The sequence below is a fragment of the Caretta caretta genome, chromosome 9, assembly GCF_965140235.1.
Source record: "Caretta caretta isolate rCarCar2 chromosome 9, rCarCar1.hap1, whole genome shotgun sequence".
In the NCBI taxonomy this organism is placed as follows: Eukaryota; Metazoa; Chordata; order Testudines; family Cheloniidae; genus Caretta; species Caretta caretta.
In genome coordinates, this window is record NC_134214.1 from 1,794,527 (window position 1) to 1,812,355 (window position 17,829).

Genomic DNA, 17,829 nt, shown 5'->3' on the forward strand with positions numbered 1-17,829 from the left:
TGTTGGTATTTGGGTGAATGCCTTGCTGAGGGGGTTGAGATGCCCCAGTTACCCCCATTGTGTGAGAGGAGTGACTCTCCGTTTGAAGTCAAGGTGAGGACATGCTGCGGGCAGATGGAACCTGCTCTGTTTGTGAAAGAGTTTTTCTGCTATTTAGGCTAAGCAGTGGGAACGCTTCTCAAGCATCGCAGATGATTCTGTAATGAGGCCGGCCTAAATATGCCCACATTGTTTGGCCAGGACAATTAAAAACTCCCCCTTGCCACATTAGCGGGCTCTTTCTTTCCAGGAAGGCACTTGGAGGCTGAAAGAGGACAATGGGGGGAGAGTGAAAACACCACAAAGACCGACTTTTGTTTTGTGTTCCTTTGAACCTTCTCAAAGAGCCTATTTCAAGGGGTGTCCTTTGTGGGCTTTTCAGCGGTACTGAACCCAGAATTGCCTGTTGTTTAGCAACACAGAAATGTGACCTTAATTGACTCTACTCCTGAGTGAACTTTGTAAATCATTCCTGGCCCAGAGTGGAATTTGGTGAAATAAAACTTGGCTTTGGTAAATCTAGGTAGAGTCATTTCTTTACAGTTCTCTGGCAGGTCCATCCAAGCAGCTGAGAAATACAGTAGGATGTGAAAGGACTTTTATTAAACACGGGGTCTGTCATATAGAACATATCTCAGAAAGGCATCACAGAGGTAGACAATACTTTGCACCTCCATAGCACCCAATTTCGCGGGCTCTTGATGCCTTTACAAACACTGAAGAATTAAATCCCCGTGAGAGAGTTACAGAATATTACTCCCAGTTTACAGCTGGGGAAACTGAGGCACAGAGCAGTCAGGTGGGTTGCCTGAGGTCACATGGTAAGAGTGGTGCAGAGCTGGGAACAGGGTCCATGTCTCCTGGATCCTGTCCTGTGATGGCGGGAGAGATAAATTGGAAATCCGGAGAGGAGGGGGGGATGTGTTTCCTGCTTTGTTTTGAAGTGAAGCAAAGAGATACTTGGAGGATATTTCAGGTGGCAGGAAGGGCTGAAGAAGATAAGGTGACAGCATCAATAGTGACCAGATTGTGAGCAGGGAAAGACAGGAGCCTGGTGCTACAGCAGATGTGCATGTGTGCATGCACGGGGAACTGTGTTAGGCTTCACATGCCAGCTCACCTGCAGGAAGCTATCCTCTCTCACAGCAACGCTACATGGTGCTGCAGGGCTTAATTGCACTGTATGGTACTTGCAGGCATCTAGGTGCAAAAATTACAGTTTGCTGCCCAGGGGAGAGAAAGGAAACCCCTTCCTCGCCGGCCCCCCCTCCCCCCTCCCCCAGGCCATGTTCCCAGAGGTCCAGACGCAGTTCCACTGACTTGCATGGGAATCCTGTGGCTCCAAGGAGGATCAGGCTGCGGATGTCTGGGCCTGGACTCCAAATCCTGATCCTAACACTCCTGGGCTCTGAGAAAGCTCAGCTCTAGTTGTGAACGCTGATGCTCCAGCCCTGGCTGTGGTTTGGGGATTTCTGCGGGGGGCCGGATACCTCTTGGTGTAACCAACGCGGGTGTTTTTCAGCCTCCCTTCCCAGGTGCTGTATTTTCCACGGTTGGGTTATGAGTGATGGCCGCTTGTTACGGGGTGGCTGGCCCTTTAAGGCAGGGCTTCTCAAACTGGGGGTCGGGACCCCTCAGGGGGTCGCGAGGTTATTACATGGGGAGTCGTGAGCTGTCAACCTCCACCCCAAACCCCGCTTTGCATCCAGCATTTATAATGGTGTTAAATATATAAAAAAGTGTTTTTAATTTATAAGCGGGGTGGGGTCGCACTCAGAGGCTTGCTGTGTGAAAGGGGTCACCAGTAAAAAAAGTTTGAGAGCCACTGCTTTAAGGCTAACAAATTTAAGGGGAGACGGGGCTCAGCCCCACCTGGGACACACTTTACTTGCCTCCCCAGGGTGGGGAAATGGGTCCTGTGGGACGGAGAAGGGAGAGGCCTGGGGGAAGAGAGCGAGAGATGTGTCAGCAGGGGAGAGCAGGGCAGCTGCCGAGGTGTCTCTGAGGCACCAGGGGAGCAATGGGCCAGCCAGGTAGGGCTGGGAGCCGCCTGCCACAGCTGGGCAAGGCTGCCGGCTGGAGGGCCTGGGAGGGGCTTGATGAAGAGCAGGGCATACAGGGACTGTCAGGACCCTACTTGAAGGGGTCTGTGATCCTCAGCCAGGGACAAGCCTGTGGGGTGTTTACTGAAGGGTCCTGAGGAGAGGGCAGGTGCCTGCAGGGTGACCCGAGGGCTGTGGCCATGAGGGCTGCTCGGGGGGCTGTGACCTGTTACGCTGCCCCTAACAGAAAGAGGGGGGACTTTAAGCAGTTTGGGGGCTCCCTCCCCTCCATTCCTGCCCCAGCCCCTTCCCTGTGCCGTGTCCCCATGAGCGATGGCAGCCGTCACTGCTGCAATCATTAAGTCAGGAAGACAGAGCCACCTTTTCTCTGGTCAGCATAAGCTGGCGTGGGCGTGTGGGGTTGAGAGCCTGGTCTCCGAATGGCAGTGTAATGCCCAGGAGCTGAGCCAGTGGGCTGGCAGCTGGAGGACATGAGCAAGAAATGAGCCAGGCCACATGGTACGAGGATTTCTTTCACCGGAGACAGTCAAACACCTTGTGGCTTTACCATTGAAAGTGGTGTTTAGGTGTGAGATCTGCCTCTCCTTCCGTATGAGATTTGAGCAGGTTGCTACATCTAGTTCAAATCGAGGTGGGTCAAAACGGCAGTCAATTTTCCAAAAGCTCCAACTTCCAAGGGTCGAGATCTGGACCCACCCCTGCTTTTGGTTGGTACCACAAAACCCAACCAAACCAGGCTTTTTCAAATCGCCCCCTCTTGGGGTCGTTTCTCTCTGGGGGTGTTGGTACTTCCCTAGTGTGGTGTCTTGTGCATTACGGCATCAGATCGTTCTGCTCCAAGGGGCTATGTAGAAAACCATCATTCTTCCTGGTCTCCAAAAGCCCTTTGCGGACGTATTTCTACTCTGTCCCCGTTCAGACAGATCTGAGTGTTAGAACAGAGGAAAATACGGCTCTTTACTTTCATTCCCCGGGATTCACTGGGTTAAAGCTTTATTGCAAGGAGAAATTATATGTGGCAAGAATGTAACAAAGGCCCTCTGTGAATGACTGACATTCACTTAACCAGACAACTTGTTTGAACGATACCAGGGGCTGTACATTAGCAGATATAATTTGTAGGCTCCTGAGGAGAGGTTAAGGGCTGGGAGCACAGCTTCCTTTGAGCTGGCTCTGCAACTCCATGTCATCTGCTCCTGTCCTTAATCAAGTTATCATATCAACCGACGCCTCCCGGGCCCCGTCAGTCTTTTCAATGAGAAAAATTTGCAGACAAATTTCTAGCAGCAGGAAGTTGGAGCTCTCCTGCCTGGCTGGATGAAAAGTACCTGTAACCTCTGCACGGCCTCCCCGCTCTCTCATGCTGAGAGATTGCTTCAAGTTAGCACCATGCTGCTTCCCTTATTTGATTACGCCTCTCATGCCTTCAGCTGTGTAGGCAGGTCCATTCACTAACACTCCCAGCGCTTCCTGCGAAGCGCTAGCCTTGTGTTAGACCCCGCTGATGGCAAGTGGGACATTGCAGATACAGGATATGTACTTAGATTAGGGCGAGAGCTTAGCAACTGAATTGCTCGCATTGCTGTAGAGTCTCTTCCTTATATTTTGTAACGAGGGCAGCTCATAATATTGGTTTTTCAACAGAACTCCGTAACAGTCAATGGCAATGGGGGACTGGCAGAGAGAAAAAGACTCAGCCTATCTACTTTGTGGTTTGTTCTGCTCGATGATGCCATTACTATTATACTGCTATACTATTTGGGTGTTTCAGAAATCTCAGCAGTAACGGATTATTATAATCTAGTCCGTTCTGGCCAGCAGACATGTATGCAGGCACAGTCCCCCTCCCCAGCTTACAAGTGCTGGGACCGACAGTTCTCCAGTCATATGTCTGCATTTTGGCTCTTTTCACAATAGTTTTTCTTTATTACCTTGTCATCCACTTTAAAAGAAGTGACTGAGTACTAACCCTGAAGCCTCTATTCCCAGAAGGCCCTGTCGGGCACCTGCAAGTCCCACCGAGATCTTGGGGGCCTGACTCAATGCCACAAGATTCAACAGAGTCTTTTCATTGTTCGGCACAGGGCTTTGGGCCAGGCCTTTAGTCCTTCAGTCAAGAGGGACATTCTAAAACTCCAACTTTATTTCAGGCAAACTCCCCTGGGATTCATCACTGAGTCAAATCTTCAGAATTTCCCCCTGTCATTTATAATTCACCTTTCAGAATTTCATATATTTAATAATTAATAAAAAAGACGTTTGGTAAGAAGTGGTTTGGCTGGAGCCCTCTTATCGTAGCTGGGCTTTGAAATGGCTTGTACTGGGCTCCGCTTCCTAAATTAATGAATAATCATTGGGGCTCGTTAGAAGTGGGTTTGAAGAGAAAAAATACCCCATGTGCAGGTTATTCTTGTGAGTCAGGAAATGGGATCTGAAACTGATATTGATTTGTGAGCTTCCAAAGAGGGGGAACAAATTGTCTCCCTACTTGTTAGCTTTTGATTGAGAGAAAGGCTCTCAGTGCAAGTTCCCACAAAGCCTTTAAAGGCTGAGAGGAGGGGCTGGGGGTGGCGGGGGGGGGGCGGGAGGGAGAGACTGCAGCTCTTCGTTTGTGTAAAAAAGGCATCCCGCCGCATTGCGTGCTGGAATCTCAACAGTTAAAGATCCCTCGGCACAAAGAGCTTCCAGCTGTAATCTGAAAATAAATTTAATTTTGCGGATTCCTTGGCACCGGGCGACAAAAGCTCAGGTATGGAGCCTCGGCGGGGGATGACCTTTCAGAGCTGCAAGCAAACCCGCAGTGAGCTGTCAGCACAAAGGGGCTCCGGAGCCGGACGGACCAAGGACTTTGCCTGCCACGGCTACCTGCTGCTCCACTACAATGGAGCCTGAGTCCCCAGGCCTGCCTTCTCCACACATGAAAAAGGGCCTCAGAGAATAACAAGGCAGGCCTTGTTCCAAGGGGCTTGGGGTGGCCATTTCATCTGCCAAGAATAAGAGATGTGCCCCCCAAAAGCCTAAACATTTTGGAACTGCTTTTGCCTGATTGCCTCCCCATTGAGGGTTAGTAACACCTCCTAAGCAGAACTAACTGATTAGAGCCACTCCGAAGGGAACAGAGCTAATAACCAGCCCTGGAAATGGAGTGAGAGAAACAGAGCTGGGGGCTCATTAACAGGGACCTTGAGAAGGGAGAGAGGGACAAGCTGCTCCACCCTACGGGATAGCGCTGGGGTTGATGGATCCCTTACCCTGGTGGGGAGATGGGTAGCAGGCAGCTGGAGGAAACCACTTGGGCCACCCCAGTCAAAGTACTTGCTGCTGGGAGATGCCCATTCCTGCTTCCCCTGAACTACTCCCTGGTGCAGGAACAGTGTCTACAAGTCAGAGCAGGGCCCTGGGGGTCAGGTCTCCCAGCTCTGTCACTGACTGGGCCGAAACACTTTGCCTGCTCAGTAGGGCGCTGTGAGGGGGAGCGGGGGCAACACACTCCGAGATCCTCCAGTAAAAGGGGTTCTCTGTGGGGCCAAGAGCAGAGTCGTGGTTGAGGTTAAAAGAGGTTGAGAGGTGTAAAGATAATCCAGAACAGTACGGCCAGCCCCAAGCACTAAAAATCACAAGTCAGGCCCCCGAAATCACAAGACTGCTTAAAAAATAATCCATGTGGGTCCCTGCTGGGGGTCGCTTACCAGCTTTTCTTCACCACCACAAGGGCTGGAAACTTACTTTTTCTTCTTCAAGTAGATGCAGCTGTGTATTCTATGTGGGGGGTGCATGTCCTATGCACCAGAGCTGGAGGACTACTTATACATCCCAAAATGCCATTGGTCTTCTTGGCAACAAGGGCACACTGTTGACTCATATCCAGCTTCTCGTCCACTGTCACCCCTAGGTCCTTTTCTGCAGAACTGCTGCCGAGCCATTCGGTCCCCAGTCTGTAGCGGTGCATTGGATTCTTCCGTCCTAAGTGCAGGACCCTGCACGTATCCTTGTTGAACCTCATCAGATTTCTCTTGGCCCAATCCTCCAATTTGTCTAGGGCCCTCTGTATCATATCCCTACCCTCCAGCGTATCTACCACTCCTCCCAGTTTAGTGTCATCTGCAAACTTGCTGAGGGTGCAATCTACACCATCCTCCAGATCATTTATGAAGATATTGAACAAAACCGGCCCCAGGACCGACCCTTGGGGCACTCCGCTTGATACCGGCTGCCAACTAGACATGGAGCCATTGATCACTACCCGTTGAGCCCGACAATCTAGCCAACTTTCTACCCACCTTATAGTGCATTCATCCAGCCCATACTTCTTTAACTTGCTGGCAAGAATACTGTGGGAGACCGTGTCAAAAGCTTCGCTAAAGTCAAGGAACAACACGTCCACCGCTTTCCCCTCATCCACAGAGCCAGTTATCTCGTCATAGAAGGCAATTAGATTAGTCAGGCATAACTTGCCCTTGGTGAATCCATGCTGACTGTTCCTGATCACTTTCCTCTCCTCTAAGTGCTTCAGAATTGATTCCTTGAGGACCTGCTCCATGATTTTTCCAGGGACTGAGGTGAGGCTGACTGGCCTGTAGTTCCCAGGATCCTCCTTCTTCCCTTTTTTAAAGATGGGCACTACATTAGCCTTTTTCCAGTCGTCCGGGACCTTCCCCGATCGCCATGAGTACCTTAGGAGCAGTACCTTAGGTTTAGTTAAGCTCTAGGTTAGTGTTAGAGTTGTTGGCTGCCCATGTGATGCCCTCTCCAGGGTCCAAGCATTGTCATAAAGGGGGCCATCCGCAAGAGCGACCCCCACATGAGGTGCTTGTTGTGTCTTGGCGAAGGACACGGTCAAGAGCGGTGCTCCGTTTGCCCGTCACTCCCCAAGGAACCCGGGGGCGAGAGACATGCGGTTGAAGCAGCACCTGCTGGAGCAAGCCAGGAGACCCGCGTTGGCACCAAGGCCCTGGTCTGATCAGCCGTCGCCTCCGGACCTGCTCTGCATTCAGGCTCTGGCGTTTCCCCCAGGAGGAAAAAGAGTTGTTCATCGTCCTCTGGTGTGGCCAGGACAGGAGCCCATAAAATAAACTGGGCCCCTTCCAGGGCTTGGGGAGACTCCTCCCCTTCTTGTAAGAGGCGAGCTGACCAGTACCATGCTCCCTCTGGCACAGGGGATGGAGCAGGTCCATCCGACCGCTCCCCAGTGCTGCGCCAAGAACAGCGAGGGCCCATACCATTGGCTCTGGTTCCAGCTATGGGAGTCCACTGAGGCCGGTACCAGCGCCAATTGTCTCCACGCCAACGGCATGCCAGGCAGCGTCAGGCCTGTTTTGCCTCTCAGTCCTGGACTCTCCACACCTGGGTCTTTACCAAAAGCATGGTCGTGATGACAGCTTACTTCAGGAAGAGGGGAATTAATATCTTCCCGTATCTGGATGACTGGTTACTGAGGGGCAAGTCCAGAGAGGACATTCTCTATCATGTCTAGTTCACACTACATCTACTCGATCATACGAGTCCCATCCTGAAAGGCGGGACGTCGACACTGTTTCCAACTTGAAGAATCGAGCTCACTGGGGCCCTGATAGACTCTTCGAGTTTGAGAGCATTTCTGCCGACCGACTGATTCCAGGAGATTCACTGCGTATAGCTGAAGCTGCAGTCCCAACCCTCAGCCACAACCTAAGTATGTCTGAGGTTGCTAGCCCATCTGGCTGCCTGTGAACGTGTAGTCCAATGTGCCAGGCGGGGCCTTCGTCCTCTTCAAATGTGTTGAAGTCTGTCTAGCATACGTCATCCCTTGGACAAACTGGCCTGTCTTCCTCTGCCGATCCTGGCAGAAGGTTCCGGGTGGAAGGCCAATGTGGGAAAGGGCGTTCCCTTTGCTCGATCTCCACTGACCAGAACTATTGTCACCGGTGCCTCCTAATAGGTTGAGGCGCACATCTGGCGTCTCTGACTGTTCACGACCTGTGGTTGGAACAGGAAGCTGTTCTGTCTTTCTCTGCTAAGTTAAAGAACTCTGCAAGACCTGGTATCCCCCCCGCCCCCGAAGGTCCTTAGACACAGGAATCAAGCCGCCTCTCCGTCGTCTCTGTGCAAAGCTGAGCACATCGAGCTCTCTAAGGCCCTCACTGTGCAGAATTTTCTCCAGTCTCAAATCTTTTTTGTGGCATCATCTGTTTTACACCCACTCTAATGTTTCAATGCCCTTTTTAAAATGGGGAGCCCTAGCTGCAGGAGCGCAGTATCGGTCTCACCAATGCCGTACGTAGAGGTGTGATCTCCTCTCTGCTTCTGCTCATTACTTCCTGTTTTCACACAGCCAGAGGATCGAGAGTGACACCCTTCAAGGCCAGCATTGGGAGACCCATGTCCACCGTGACCAGTATCAATGGGCAATGTGACTTTCCTGCACCAGATGGCCAGTGTCTCCATTGGAGCCGTGCAAACCACCCAACTCCGTCCTTCCTGGGGTCCCGCAAACACTTCCTGCACTCTCTGTCAACTTTGGGCTCATGCTCCCCATCTTGAGTTTTGCTTTGAGCTTCAAGCACAAACAATCCCCAAACCCCAAGTGAGACTCAGGGCAAACTGGCAGCATGGGGTGGGTAGGGGTCAAAACACAAGGCCACTCTGGGCTTGGGGTGGGCTGATGCAGGGTGTCTGGGATCCCGAAAGAATCCTGGCTGGTCTGTGGCTCTCCTGGCTTCCTTAAGGGTTTCTGTCTGCATTGGGTTTCTAAACACAATTTGCACTGACAGAGATGATTTGCACTAGTGCAGCTTCCCCCACAGCTTGAAACTACAGCGGCGGCTAAAAACCCAGTGTCAGCAAGTCCTTAAAGAGCATCTTCCACTCCCTGCGGGCCGAGCCTGCCTGCTGGCGCCAGAGACAAGCTGGGTTACTGGCAGGCCCAGGTGTAGGAGCAGCCAGTCAGGGTAGTGGCCAGCAGCAGCAGGAGTGGGGTTGGAGATGGAGGCGCTCTGGATCAGAGAACAGGTCTGTCTGGGGTGCCCTGTGCCGGTGGCCAGCCATCCCCTGCCCAGGTTGGCTGGAGGAGTTTATCTAGGTGCCGCTCGCTGGGCAGGGTGGAATACTGAGTTTGGAATGAAATGTGAATCTGTCCGAGTTTCACTCCGGCCATGGAACATTTTCTTTCTCTGTGCGCCAGGGAAGTGTGCAGGCAGCCAGAGACCTCTGTGTGAAGGCCGCTGCTCGCTGGCAAACGTTGAACTTGGGTCCTACCTCTGTGAGAGTCTGAACAAAAATCTCAAGCACCCCCAAAATACAGGGGGGCTTTGGCTCCAGGTCTGCCCACCGTGGCTCCATTCCTGTGAAAGGGCATTTTTTGCTGTGCAGTAGAATTCCCTCTGGCTCCCTGTACTCTACTTTTGTCCAGGAGGGAGTTCTAATTTTGTTCTCTGATCTTCCTGTTCTTTTTGGAGATTTGTGCTGCTTGCTGCCCTGCTGATCCCTTTACATTCTTCTCACACGGCTGGAAAAGTGGCTTTTTCTGGACTCAGGTCACTGCACTTTAGCAAACAGGCTCACTGCAAAGTTATGAACAGAATTTCCTCCTCCGCTTGTGCTGTTATGAATGGAACCTTCAGCTGCACTCCCTTCCTATTGTCCCAAGGAGATAATTGGAGGCACAAATGAACCAAGGGTATAATGAATTCTTCACCTATTCAGCTGGAGCTCAGAAGCAGCAAGCTAGCACTGAAGTGCTGAGGTTGCTACATTCATTCTTGGGAAGCTCAGGAAGGGTGACCCTCTTTTGTAGGAGCTCGGGGGGTGAGATTGCAAGCAGCATCTGCAGCTTTATCCTGTATGTGCAAATACAATTTTAAGTGCTGTCAGTCACAGCTGTGAAACGGATTCCATTGGAATCTTCCCCTCAAGAACCTCTTAGAGACCGAGTCTGAAATGAGGGCAGGAGGCCAGCTAGCATCTTGGAGTTTTCCTGAATAAACCAGATCAGGAAGTGAGACACTCACACCCAGCGTGAGTGCAGGAAACTCAGCATCAGAATATAAGAATGGCCAGACTGGGTCAGACCAAAGGTCCATCCAGCCCAGTATCCTGCCTTCCGACAGTGACCAGTGCCAGGTGCCCCAGAGGAATGAACAGAACAGGGAATCATCAAGTGATCCATCCCCTGTCACTCATTCTCAGCTTCTGGCAGACAGAGGTTAGGGACATCATCCCTGTCCATCCTGGCTAATAACCATTGATGGACCTATCCTCCATGAACTTATCTAGTTGTTTTTTGAACCCTGTTTTCGTCTTGACCTTCACAACCTCCTCTAGCAAACAGTTCTACAGGTTGACTGTGCGTTGAGTGAAGAAACACTTCCTTTGTTTGTTTTAAACCTGCTGCCTATTAATTTCATTGGGTGACCCCTGGTTCTTGTGTTATTAAAAGGAGTAAATAACTTATTTACTTTCTCCACACCCATCATAGTTTTATAGACCAGAGGCCTGGGGTTGCAGCCCACCTCCATGGGACAGACTGTGGGGGTTCAGTCCCCCTGGGGCTGCTCTCCTAGATTGTAACCTACTCCCATGCAGATGGTCCTGGCCACTGGGTCCCTAGACCTGGAACAGGGTTGTACTCAATCCCCATGCTAGTGTCTGTGAAGGGTGAGTTGTAAAATGGCCCATTTTCATACAGCTGGGTGCTGGAATTAATATGGAAGCTTTCTGTGTCCTGGAGTCCACAGGACTGACATATACACATCGTGATGTCCCATCTCCTACAGGGCTCCCCATTGACGGCATGCCCTTCTTCCACCCAGCTCCAGCACTGGGAACCCCTGCCAGGCTTGGTCGGCCCCCATTCTCGCCTCCTCCAAGTTTTGTTCAAAGCTCTCTTTTCTAAGAGGGCCTTGAACAGGAATCCTGGCCCTAATCAGATACCCTCTCCGCTACCCTGCTTAGCCCACATGGCCTCCCACAGCATCCCACCCACCACCCACTGTGTCAGGGCAGGGCCAGCTATGGGCCACGCTGTGTTACCATATGTACCCGTTACTTTGGGGTATGCTCATTTATTAGGGTTACACTTCGGGAGCGGGGAGGGGGGTTCTGTAAGTCTATCGATGTACTGCTTCTGTCACTTGGGTTCTCATATGGAGCTCTATTTGTCCCTTCTGCAAGTCCCCTCCCCATGGAGCTGTCCTGCAGGACCTAGGTTCCCTAGGGTGGGTTCCGTCAGCCCCAGAATCAGATGAACATACACACACACTAACAGAGCAAGTCTGAGCAGACTGGGTCAATCAGCTCTCTCCAGCTGACCCCCTTGGTCTCCCTGGACCCAATGGGCTGGGCCAAGCAGCACGTTCAAGCTGCCACCCGTAAGTGCCAAAGGTACCGCACCGGAACAGAGCAAGCCTGAGCAGGCGGGGTCGAAGAGCACTTCCAGGCTGCCACCCTCGTATGTCCCAGGTTCAGCACATCCCTATCCCACTTCCACGTCACAATTGTACGGGTAGTAACCCACTGGATGAGCAAACCCCACCGGATTTTGGGCTCTGCAGGGATCTTTAGCTTCGGTAAAAGAAGCGTTCCTGCAGAGTAAATGGGAGAAGCTAAAAACACAAAAGAGTAAAGTTGAGAGAGAGGGAGAGAAGCAACCAGCTTAACCATAAAAGTTATTTATTGAATAATAGTGATAACTACCCAAGGAGAGCCTAAACCAACATAACAGTTACATTATTAAAGGTTAATACCTGAGGTAGAAAAGAAAACAGAGAGAGGGAGGGAGGGATCTCCATAGCTCCATGAAGCTTGAACTGGTCGGGGTTCCCAGGGGATGGGGTAGCTCAGGGTCCTGAGGGCAGGAGACAGGCAGAGCCCACAGCACGGTCAGTCAGGAGAAGATGGAGACCAGTGCAACTGATGCAGAGTTTGGATCCAAGCATCAGAACACTGACTGGAGGGTGAGTAGGGTTTTTTATAGGGGAAATACAGTGGTTCAAGGGAGAACACTAGATTCGTTTATGGGTAAACTGATGACTCAAGGGTTTTCTTTAGGCTAGTCAGTAGGAGCTGATCACTCTTGGCTATGGATGATGTTCCTTCTGGGGAGCTCACAATGCAATTAGGCTGCTTCAGTATTTTGGATGTCAATCAAGGATTCATTACTAGAATTGGTCTGATAACTGCTGAGCTGGGTGTGTGCAGGCGTAGGTTCATTAACATCTGGAGCAGAGATCCTCCATGATGCAGTGCTTCCCTGTTTTTCTGGTCCCAGAGTTCAGTGCGGTTCTCTGTTCTCCATTCTGTATGCTAATGCAGATGCCTCCCTGTCCCATCTTCCATGCAGATGAGGCTAGAGGAGTTGCCTTAATCTTGTCATCCTTGTCAGGAGGGGTCTAGGTGTGTCTCCCCTGGCTCTCTGTAAGCCTTTTCTCGGATTGGTTTTTGTTTAGGCAGCGGCTGGGGGGGTGGGGTGTCTTTCATGAGTCAGACAGGCTGGATACTGCGCCCTTGTTCCCCAAGAACACAGAGCTGACTGGTATCAGATCAGCTGTGCCTGGCCCTGCACAGGCAGGGGAGAGCTCTTCTGCTCTTGCGTGCCTCCACAGGGTCCGTGTGCTTGCCTGCAAAGCAGTGTTGGCTGGTTTGTCCCTAGCTGGCTGGCTCTGAGAATCTTGGAGTGTGGCCCGAGGAGGAGCGAAGGGGGGACACGGAGAGAAAGAACGCTGAGGCTGACTACTAGGGGACACCTGGTGGGGAGTGGAGCAGCCGCCCAAGGCAAGGGGTGGGAGCCCCACTGCTGGGAACATTTAAAACTGGGCTGGACAAAGCACTAGAGAATGTGGCATAGGGCACAATCCTGCTCTGGCTCCAGGCAATGGGCTGGAGGGCTCAGCACTGCCTCTCGATTCTCTGGATAAGATACAAACCAGACTCCTGGCCGGACACTCCATGGCTGCCAAGCAGGAATCATGAGATCCAGCCCCCTATCTGCTTTGTGCTAGCTGGAGCCCAGGGCTTGGCAGTTCCTCTCACACGCTGCTGCAGGTGGCCTACAATCCTGAGACATCTTGTATGGCTTGGCTCAGGCTTTCCACAGCAGCTGCCAAGCTCTCTGTTGGATGTTGCAGCCTTGTGTGATTTTTCCTGTTAGGTGTCTGTGCAGCACCAGACCTCTTTTGTATTTCCGTGCAACAACTTCCAGCAGGCTCCAGCTAGAGCCAAGGGGGCAGGTGCCAAACCTGGGTCCCCTGAATTAATGGACACTCTGGAGAATTTGGCCTAAACGGCTTTCCCAGAATTGCACAGCGAGTCAGTTTTAGGAAGAGAGACTGAGTCTTCTGGCTCCCAGTCCTGTGCTCAGTCCACTAGCTGGGGGCTATTGGAAATGAAAACTCACCCTCCCTGGCTTCTCCAGGGGCCGTGTGAGCACTGTTCCCTCTAAGCTGTGCGAGTGTGCATGTGCACACAGATCCTAAACCCTGCGCACACGCAAAACACCACACGCACAAACATTTGCACAGAAGCACAACAATTTGCACAGAAGAAATTTTTTCGCACACGGCCTGTCAAAAATTAGAGGGAACATTGCGCGTGAGCCGTGTCCCATCTCAGGGAGTGCAAGCCAAGTGCTGAGGTTCGAGCCAGCTCTCAGGCTTGGAAGATCAGAGACCTTCCCCACCTCAGGCTGGGCCAGCCCCAGACTCTCTCCTAAAGCCCAGCTGGCCATTGGTGACCCTGGTGCAGCATGTCCTGTACTGTGGTGAAACACCCACGTGCCTGTTTTTCTCTGGATGAAAAATGACCCGACGTCGAAATGCAGGAATGTGTCTGGAAAACAATCAGCGTGAGGTGTGGAGCGCAGCGTCATGCGCACGGAGACCCCTGGGAGGTGAGGAGAAGGGGCACAGTAGAGCCCCGGAGCTGTCAGGGAACAAAGCAGCTGAGCGCTGACTGGTAGGCACTTGTCCCAGCTGAGCAGTGCGTGTCCAGAGGCTCGAGCACTCCAGACGCACACGCTGGGGTCCAGGCCAGCACACGCAGCAACAACCAACTACCCAGACATTCCTGCCGCCCTTTGGGCAGAAAGAAGGACCTGGGTCATCAGCATGGGGAGACGGGCCCCAAGTCGTTTGCTCCAGGACGTGGAGGGTGACAGAGCTGGGGGGGAGGGGGAAGCACAGAGCCCTGCCGGCTTCAGGGATCCAGAACCACGCGTTGAAGGAAACAACCCCCCTCCGCAATAACTTAGAAAAGGGGAGAGAGACGGGCAGTGTGACAGGGCAGGTCCCACAAGCTAGCGGCCCCTCAGTGCCTCTGGCTGACTTCGGCAGGACTTGGCAGGGAGCAGCTTCCTGCGGGTGTGACCGTTTGCAGGTCAGGGCCAGCATTGGCAGCTCTGGCTGCGGCAGGCTGGGGGTTGGGCGGAGGCAGGTTTAGAGTCTGTGGGCCTGACTCGCCTTCCTCTTACCCCCGTGTAGCTGGAGAGCAGCTTCAGTGGGGTTAGACTGGGGAAAAGCTGGTGTCAGGGAAGAGTCAGCTCCCCCACGCTGAGGTCAGTTCACTTGCCTTTAAATCCTCTTCTCTCTCTGCAGATTCGGGAGGTGGGGACCCGGAGTAGCTCCCCTCCCTGGCCCGGCAGGATGGGGGCAGAAGGATGCAGCTGGAGCATGGCCTGTGAGGGGAACTCTGCTCCCTTCCAGGGCGTATCGGAGAGCGGTGCTGCTACGGCTGAGGGTCCCGTGCAGCGAAGGTACCAGCGGGTTCCTTCTAATTCAGTCTGACTGAAAAGTCCAGTAATATTTACTGGGGGTGAAACTCCTAGCGGGCTAGAGAAGCTACTTGGAAAGGCTATAGAATGTAATCGAGGGTGATGTTCTTAACAGAGGATTTTAACCACCCTGTAGAAGTCTGTGGCAGGGACAGTCCCTGAACAAGCAGTTTGTTAGATTCATCGGCTAGGTGGTTAATGGTTAATTACTCACTGAGGCATATGGCCATGACACCGAGAAGTCCTTCTGCTTGGATTGCATCTCTGGCTGTTTGCCTTGCTTCTTGCTCCCAGTGTTCATGGGGATGGGGAAGGCGGCTGGCCAGAAGATTCAATTTCATCAGAATAACGCACTTCCCAGCCCTTGCCAGCCAGGAATGGGTCTGATGGACTCTCTGTAATGACTAGAAATAACATTAGAATTGTTTTCTCAGTCATTATGCAACATGGTCCAGGTAAAGCGTGACCCAGCAGCCTGTCTCCTTTCCATTGGCCTGGCACGGCCAGTTAAGGGCACCATTGTATGGACCAAATGGGCAAGGACGCAAGTACATACCATGGCCGCAAAGGCACTCACGTTGGCCCTATTCCCACGCAGAGTGCTCTGGCAGCTAATGGCGCTCTGGCAAAGAGCAAGGCTCAAGGCTCAGGCGTTTGTCTCCCTTTCCTTGCCAAGAGAGCTCTAATACCCCTGGGGTAAAACCTCGCAAACCAGTCAGTGTGTGTTAAATCACCCTGGTGACGCCCATCACATTTTTATGCCAAGGCTGCTATGATGTGTTATTCACATGGGGTCAGCAGCATGCTGGGACCCCCAGCCCCTCGCTGTGGGGGTGCAGGGGCAGTGCCCAAGAAGCAGCATCCAGTCTCCATGGGACATAAGAAGGGCCAGACTGGGTCAGACCAAAGATCCATCTAGCTCAGTATCCAGTCTTCCAAGAGTGGCCAATGCCAGGTGCCCCAGAGGGAATGAACAGAACAGGTAATTATCAATTGATCCATCCCCTGTCGCCCATTCCCAGCCCCTGGCAAACAGAGGCTAGGGACACCATCCCTGCCCATCCTGGCTAATAGCCATTGATGGACCTATCCTCCATGAATTTATCTAGTTCTTTTTTGAACCCTGTTATAGTCTTGGCCTTCACAACATCCTCTGGCAAAGAGTTCCACAGGTTGACTGTGCATTGTGTGAAGAAATGCTTCCTTCTGTTTGTTTTAAACCTGTTGCCTGTTTAATTTCATTGGGTGACCCCTAGTTCATGTGTTATGAGAAGGAGTAAATAACACTTCCTGATTCACTTTCTTCACACCAGTCATGATTTTATAGACCTCTATCATATCCCCCTTAGTCATCTCTTTTCCAAGCTGAAACATCCCAGTCTTATTAATTGTGTTAAGAGAAAAAGACGTATCACGACCATAACTTTTTTAAAAATTAAGAAAGGAAAGGAAAAGAAAAGGGCCCCCTGTGAAATGAAGACTTACCTATTGAGTTCACAGCACAGAGGGGTCCAGCTTTGTAACCACAAATGTGCTTTCGGACACAGCTTCTTTAGAAGAGATCTGGAAAGTGATGAGCATGGATTGCCCTCAAGGCAGGTGCTGTGATGGAGCAGGGTCACCTGGAGCAAATGCCCTCGTGGGAGGGAGAACCAGGTTGTTTGTTTTAAATTCAAATAATGTCACACACAAATCACACTTAAAATAAAGCACACACTCCACTCTCCAAAATGAGATGAGTTCAGACCTTGAAGGAGGATTTAGGGCTTTTGTCCCTGGTCCAGCAAACCAGGTGGTCACATAATCAGCAAACTAGGAACAATTGCAGAGGTTACAATTTCCTGCGTCAGTGCCATAAACAAACAGTGAGCAGTGGGGCAGGGAAAGCCAAGAGCATGGGCAACCTGAATAGAAAGGGAAGACAAACAAGACTTTGTCCCGAGATTTACACTAGGCCTCAGGTCGTCACCAGGGCTAAACATGCTGCTGCTTCTCTGGTGCTCAATGTTCAGATGAAGAATCTCATAATACCGTGGCTTAGTAGAGCTTAGCCAGCTGTAACAGGCCCCAGCAAGGGCCTTCCTGACCTCCGCTGTAAATGACTTTAGCTAGCAAGGAATCGAATGTCTGCCACTTCCTTTGTGAGGGGGGTTTTCCCTACTGGCTTTAATGGCGGTAACATTTAGACTTCACCAAGAAAATGCAGGGAGCTGTGAATCTGAACCTGAAAACCACATCATGGTCTAGGTTCCAGAGGGTGCTTTTTATCTTCACACCCTTTTATTTATCAATTTCCAGGATTACATACCAGCCATGCAGAGCCACAGCGATAAGATCCTTCTGACAGCAGGAAAGGAAGGACAGCACACCCCCTGATACGGTGACCTTTGTAGCAGACCACAGTTTATGAGAAAAGGGGAAACAAGGAAAAAAAGTTATCTATTCAAAAAAAGTCCCACTTTGTGGCCATCCGCAACTATAGACCCAGTCGCTGTAACACAGTGCCCATAGGATGCAGCACAGAAATCTGCGAGACCCTGCAGCAACCACAAATCCTGCAGGAGTGGAAAGAGCCACGACTGTAAACTGACAGCCAAAGCGGGAGGGGTTTGTAAATCGTTTCCCAACGATGTAATCCTATAAAGAGAATTAAGAAATGAAGTGCCGAATTAATTCCCACAGAGAAGAAATACATTTCTGATCTGTGCAACTGACCTACTTTAATTAAACTTTTTTTGCGGGGGTGGAAAGGCAAAAAAAGGCATTTCTATGCTATGTATCAGAGTGCTAGAACATAAGAGCAGCCAGACTGGGCCAGAGCAAAGGTCTGTCCAGCCAAGTGTCCTGTCTGCCGACAGTGGCCAGTGCCAGGGGCCCCAGCAGGAGTGCACTGGACAGGGGATGACCCAGTGCTCTCTCCTGCTGGGACACTTACCTGCAGAGCCTTGAGAGCAACTAGATTTTTAAATGATACTAGTATTTTTATAG

At 51.6% G+C, this 17,829-nt stretch overlaps 1 long non-coding RNA gene across 1 annotated transcript in view; it reads left to right on the top strand.

The window, feature by feature from the left end:
- LOC125642765 (uncharacterized) overlaps positions 1–17,621 on the top strand; it is a 45,320-nt gene extending 27,699 nt beyond the window's left edge. The window contains exons 4-5 of the long non-coding RNA XR_007358502.2: positions 14,666–14,823; positions 17,140–17,621. This is a non-coding gene — a long non-coding RNA (uncharacterized LOC125642765). The remainder of the gene's footprint in view (positions 1–14,665; positions 14,824–17,139) is intronic.
- The last annotated feature ends 208 nt before the right edge of the window (positions 17,622–17,829 follow it).